The sequence below is a fragment of the Malus domestica genome, chromosome 01 (genome assembly GCF_042453785.1).
Source record: "Malus domestica chromosome 01, GDT2T_hap1".
Classification (NCBI taxonomy): domain Eukaryota; kingdom Viridiplantae; phylum Streptophyta; class Magnoliopsida; order Rosales; family Rosaceae; genus Malus; species Malus domestica.
The window spans coordinates 19,493,988-19,500,764 of NC_091661.1; the positions used below are offsets into that span (position 1 = coordinate 19,493,988).

Sequence of the window (6,777 nt, forward strand, 5' to 3'; positions counted from 1 at the left end):
TACTGTTAACCTGAGGTGTAGGGAGCGGCGTCGCCCTGGTAATGGTAGGTACCTCATCGTCCAGTCTGAGTATAACCACCAGATCCTGAAGCATGCTGGGTAGGTGCAGGTGGTGGGAAAGAAGGTTGTTGGGGTCTCTATTGACTCTAAGGGCATTAAGCAGCCCTATGACCCATCTGTCCATAAGTAAAACATTCATTGCTACCTCTCCTACACTCCCCAAAATGCCGATTATTACACATGCGCCATTCGTCTCTGGCCTCCATTCTTTCCTTCCTCATCTTCACTTTCACTAGGCATGTTCTCTAAGGCTTCAATCCTCAGTAGAATCTCATAGAACTCCTGGTAAGAGGCATAGTGAGTCGATGTCACTATAGAATGCCATTTCTTCTTAGTACCCAAACTGAAACGGCGAAGCATCTCTACTAGATTAGCAGCAACCTCTGGATCATATCTCGACAGATCAGTAAATATCCTGTAATACTCATTAGCAGACATCTTTCCTTGCCTCAGATGAGTAAACTCCTGTTTCTTAAGATCGATATACGTATGAGGAATGAACCTTTTTCCGAAACCGCTCCTTAAACACTCCCCAGTCCACAATCTCTTCTGGGGTCATCTCGTAAGACTCATGTCTCCACCAAGATGCAGGTTGTTCTCCCAAAAACTAGGTAGTCGTCTCGACCCACCTATCAGAAGAAAGATTCCCCTGACTCTGCATCAGCTGAAAGGTCTTCTCCACATGATTCAGCCATTTTTCTGCCCCCTCATGACCTTCATTTCCAATGAAGTGAGTCAACTTCAGATTATAAACTGTCTCAAGAGGTGTCCTCTGGGGAATACGGAATGCTGTCTGAATGGCGAAACTATAGCTTCCCCTAATTGAGCAATATCAGGGAAACTACATTCAGCTGATTGACGGGGCCCTCTACGAGGCAGCATAGTTCTGACATAAGACATCACAAGGATTAGAATATTCAAGAATTATACAGGACTGCTAAACCTAGGCTCTGATACTATTTGTCATATCCTGGCCCTGGGCGGACCATTTCTCAGGCCCGCTTTACCACCGTAGCATTATATTGTCCGCTTTGAGCTTACCATTCCCTCACGGTTTTGTTTTTGGGAACTCACGAGCAACTTCCAAGTAAGTCACCCATTATGGGAGTGCTCTGGCCTCCTTCTCGCTTAACTTCAGAGTTCCTACGGAATCCGAAGTCAGTGAGCTCCCAAAATGCCTCGTGCTAGGTAGGGATGAGAATATACATTTAAGGATCACTCCCCTGGGCGATGTAGGATGTTACAATCCACCCCCCTTAGGGGCCCGACGTCCTCGTCAGCACACTTCCGGCCAGGGATTGGCTCTGATACCAAACTGACACACCCTAACCGAGATTAAGGCGTGCTGGCCATCACGTGAGAGTGACGTAGCCATATGCACAACGCGGAAACAATAATGAAAAGAAATATACGAATAATCAAAAACCAAATTACTAGAGTACACTACTAAACAGGAAGTGATAGGAGTTAGTTACAAACGTAAATACTCCTAATTAGAGCATAGTAAGTCTAGGTGCAGTCTAGTAAGACAAGTACTAGTTATACAGTACCAGAAATGTCCTACTATTATTTAGATAGGTCAGAACTGCCGACGTCCTCAAGCCACCAACAACAAGCTTACTTAAAACCTGGAGAGGAGCAAAACGGAAAACGTGAGTGAGCAAAAACAAATAATTTACAAAATCATTTTTTTATCAACATATCTAATCCCTCGCTGTAAAACATGTATAATTTTTCCTAGAATCAGAATATAAGCATATACATAATTTATATATATATGAAATCATATCAATTCAATTCATGCTTCACATAATCATTTTCAAATATATGCCATGCCAATATATAACAGAGTAAGCAATTTAGGTAAGAATAAATTCATAGAAATATGATATGTTAGCCGGAACCCCTGTGGTAGTCTGTACGGCTGAATTCATAGCTCAAAGTTACTCTAGCCGGAGTCACTACAATGACCTATACGGCAACATACTGCACATAAGTCGGAACCACTAAAAAATGGTCTGTACGACAAGATTGGGTGTAATATAATTATGCTCAATTCTATTCTCTCATAATAGTCGGGCGATAAATCGCTAGTCACCTACGAGTCGAAACCATAAATAAGGTATGTACGACAAGACTGTGCACTTAAGTTGGATCCAATTTGAGCATATAGTGCGGGAGGTGATGTAAATAAACAAGCTTGTACTTTATATCTCTGGCTAAATCACAATCACCCTAGGTGCAGTTTTATGAGCTCAACATTATTCAATCACATATCACATCATCGATGATTCACATAACCAAACGTAACTTACCTGAACTTACCTGTGCCTCCACAGCACCATATATATATATATATATATATATATATATGCAACCATGAAATGCATATTCAGAATATAAAAGCATTTGACATATTATTTCAAAGCATACTTTCCTAAAAATGAATTTATGGGAAATATATCAAGTATATAAGTATATACTGAAAACAAAAGCCCACTCACTATTATGCCGACGGGTCGTAACCCCCGAGTCGCCCGTGGATACGCTCCTCCTCGGGATAAGCCTCACCTATATGCGAATTAACTATAAAAATATTTTTTTAAAGCACATAGACAAAACTATCTAATAACTTCTCATACAAAGCTCAAAATGGGTATATAAATATACCAACGTGACCTACAAAACCTCACGATCATCCCCAAAAATTTTAGAAATATTTTTGGACCACCCACGTGCCGCCATGCACCGGCAGGTGCACGGCAAGACGCGCCACCACACGCAGGGAATCCTGACGGATTCCCTAACTGCCGTAAGGAATATTCCTCGAAATATTCCGTTAAAACCTAACGGAAACTATCCAACTAACTGATGCCGTGAGAATATTCCATCAGACTTAACGGAATATTCTTCCATCTCCTACCTCTAGCTCTGGCAACTGTCGCCGGCGCCGGAAACTGGGCAAATTTTCCAACTTCTTAATCTAGCTCATTTATGCACCATTTTTCATGCAATTATCATCAAAATGAAGTTTAGGAGGTAGAGAATTGCGTTATACCTCTTTCACGCCTCGATGTGAAATTACGTTGGAGAAGTCCTCGAACTCCGGCGACCTTTGCAAAGCTCCGTTTTCGAGCTTCCCATGGTCCAAATCCTACCAAAGATGCACTCCGAGCATTGTGAGGACTTCCTTGAGCTCACTGTGGTCCTAAAATTCACAAAAACTCAAGGGTTTAAAAGTTGATGAATAGTGACCAAGTCGAAGATCCACTTTTCGAGGTTTTATGATGTCCAAAATCATTCCAATTTATGCCAAAACAAGCAACAGGACTAAGAGATTACCTTTTGAGCCTTAGAACGGCTTGAAACCTCCACGAACTGGTTTGGTGTACTGTACACCTATGGCTCTCTTTCAAACTAGGGTTTCTCGAAGGTTTCCTTGCTGAAAATGGGTACCACTCAACTCGTAAGGATCCTAGGAACACACTGGAGACCTCAAAACCTTTGATCCGTGCAAATTTTGGGTTTGTTTGTGTGTGTTCGTATGAGTTCAAAGAGAGAGAGAGTGTGTGAACCGAGAGGGAGATAAAGAGAAGTCCACAGGATAGAAAGAGAGATAAGGTATGTGTGTGGTCTAAAAGCCACCAATCAAAACCAATAATTCCCTTACTTCCAATTGGGTCCAAAAACTTAGGGAAAATAATAAATGGGTCCAAATCCAACTTAAATCACACCATACACTTAACATCCAAGGGTAAAATTGTCATTTCGCGTCATAAAAAATTAGTTATTCGGGACAGACTGTGACAATGATCGTGCCCTTATACATATTTTAAATCTAAAATTGATTGTCACAATCTGAATTCTGAAAGCAGGAGCCCTAAGTAAGTACCCAATAAGCTTTGATTGGCCCAAACTTGGCATGTCAATTTATTGTTCATTCGTGATTGTTGGGGACTCACCTACCAAATCAAACCAATTAAAGCAGAGGTGGTAAGTGTAACCCCCAAACAACTGAAAGAATAGAGTCTGTGACATGAGCTTTTGCTCACATTTATGAACCATTACCTAATTGGTACTAAGGTCGATGGAGAGGCATGGCCCTATGGTTATAGTTATGGGACAAAACTCACTTTTCTCTTATAATTCTTCCAATTTTTCTTTCTACCATCTTCCAAAACCACGTGTTTTGCTCATGTGTCTTGTGTTTATATATCTCTATCTTGTGTTTCATATTCTTCTATAGTGTTTCATAAGTTTCATGTGTCGGTTTAGTAATTTTTCAATGTTTATCGGAATTTAAATATTTTTGGGTTAAAATATTCATAAAATTAATTTAGGATAGTCTACATTTTTTTAAAGTTAATTTAAAAAAAAGAGCCTAAATTCATTCTTTAATAATCTGGGGCTATAATTTCAGGTTAGAAAGGTTGGAGTAGAAAAACTATTTCTAGGTTAAAACCTAAATTTTCTAGGCTATAAATTTTAGGTTTTAGACCAAAGGTTAGAGATGGTCTAAATGGTGGGAATGGAGGTAATTGGGCTACTCTACTAAATGGTTGCTACATCAATGTCAATTTTGTTTTATGTTCTATTGGTTTTTTAATCAAAATGGTCCCTAAAATTTGCATAATTCCTCACTTTGGTCCTTGAGATTTAAAATCGATAGAATTGGTTCCTGAGTTTTTCCACAATCAATCATTTTGGTCATTCCATGAAAAATCTTCATAAAATAAGAATAAAATGACAAAAATACCCTCAATTTTTGTCAAATCATTTTGGCTATTGTTCATTATATTGAGGGTAATTTTATCATTTTGATTCTTATTTAACATAATTTGTCACCGAATGACCAAAATGATTGATGGTGGACAATCTCAGGACCACTTCTATTGATTTCAAATCTTAGGGACCAAAGTGAGGAATTAGGCAAATCTCAAGGACCATTTTGGCTAAAAAACCTTTTCTATTTAACCTCACCGAAGTTATAAAATATTCTACTAAACTAAATTTATAATTAGATTCGTAAAGAAAAACACAAGTTTCACATAAAAATTATAATAATGGAGGGTGATTATATATTTGTATTATATTTGGGTGTAACGGAGTAAGTAAATAAACAGGCTTGTAAATAAACAGGCTTGTACTTTATATCTTTGGCTAAATCACAATCACCCCAAGTGTAGTTTTATGAGCTCAACATTATTCAATCACATATCAAATCATCGATTATTCACATAACCAAACGTAACTTACCTGAACTTACATGTGCCTCAACAGCACCATATATATACATATATATATATATATATATATATATATATATATATATATGCAACCATGAAATGCATATTCAGAATATAAAAGCATTTGGCATATTATTTCAAAGCATACTTTCCTAAAAATGCATTTCTGGGAAATATATCAAGTATATAAGTATATACTGAAAACAAAAGCCCACTCACTGATATGCCGACGGGTCGTAACCCCCGAGTTGCCCGTGGATACGCTCCTCCTCGGGATAAGCCTCATCTATATGCGAATTAACTATAAAAATATTTTTTTAAAGCACATAGACAAAACTATCTAATAACTTCTCATACAAAGCTCAAAATGGGTATATGAATATACCAACGTGACCTACAAAACCTCACGATCATCCCCAAATTTTTAGAAATATTTTTGGACCTCCCACGCGCCGCCATGCGCCGGCAGATGCACGGCAAAACGCGCCACCACACGCAGGGAATCCTGAGGGATTCCCTAACTGCCGTTAGGAATATTCCTTGAAATATTCCGTTAAAACCCAACGGAAATTGTCCAACTAACTGATGCCGTGAGAATATTCCATCAGACTTAACGGAATATTCTTCCATCTCCTACCTCCAGCTCTGGCAACCGTCGCCGGCGCTGGAAACTGGGCAAATTTTCCAACTTCTTAATCTAGCTCATTTATGCACCATTTTTCATGCAATTACCATCAAAATCAAGTTTAGGAGGTAAAGAGTTGCGTTATACCTCTTTCATGCCTCGATTCACGTGAAATTACGTTGGAGAAGTCATCGAACTCCAGTAACCTTTGCAAAGCTCTGTTTTTGAGCTTCACGTGGTCCAAATCCTACCAACGATGCACTCCGAGCATTGTGAGGACCTCCTTGAGCTCACTGTGGTCCTAAAATTCACAAAAACTTAAGGGTTTAAAAGTTGATGAATAGTGCCTAAGTCGAAAATCCACTTTTCGGGGTTTTATGACATCCAAAATCATTCCAATTTATGCCAAAACAAGCAAGAGGACTAAGAGATTACCTTTTGAGCCTTAGAACGGCTTGAAACCTCCACGAACTGGTTTGGTGTACTGTACACCCACGACTCTCTTTCAAACTAAGGTTTCTCGAAGGTTTCCTTGCTGAAAATGGGTACCACTTGACTCGTAAGGATCCTAGGAACACACTGGAGACCTCAAAACCTTCGATCCGTGTAGATTTTGGGTTTGTTTATGTGTGTCCGTATGAGTTCGAAGAGAGAGAGTGTGTGTGAACCGAGAGGGAGAGAGAGAGAAGTCCACAGGATAGAAAGAAAGATAAGGTATGTGTGTGGTCCAAAAGCCACCAATCAAAACCAACAATTCCCTTACTTCCAATTGGGTCCAAAAACTTAGGGAAAATAATAAATGGGTCCAAATCCAACTTAAATCACACCATACACTTAACATCCAAA

The 6,777-nt window shown here is 39.1% G+C and overlaps 1 long non-coding RNA gene across 2 annotated transcripts; it reads right to left on the bottom strand.

The window, feature by feature from the left end:
- Nucleotides 1-1,475: 1,475 nt before the first annotated feature.
- Nucleotides 1,476-6,777, bottom strand: LOC114823149 (uncharacterized). 2 transcript variants are annotated; one of them, XR_003771263.2, is made up of 4 exons: nucleotides 3,403-4,825; nucleotides 3,119-3,268; nucleotides 2,565-2,631; nucleotides 1,476-1,688 (listed from the first exon to the last, which is right to left on the bottom strand). It is a non-coding gene; the product is annotated as an uncharacterized lncRNA (long non-coding RNA). The 2 variants fall into 2 exon arrangements; XR_003771264.2 differs by lacking the exons at nucleotides 2,565-2,631; nucleotides 3,119-3,268; nucleotides 3,403-4,825 and adding exons at nucleotides 6,079-6,232; nucleotides 6,367-6,777.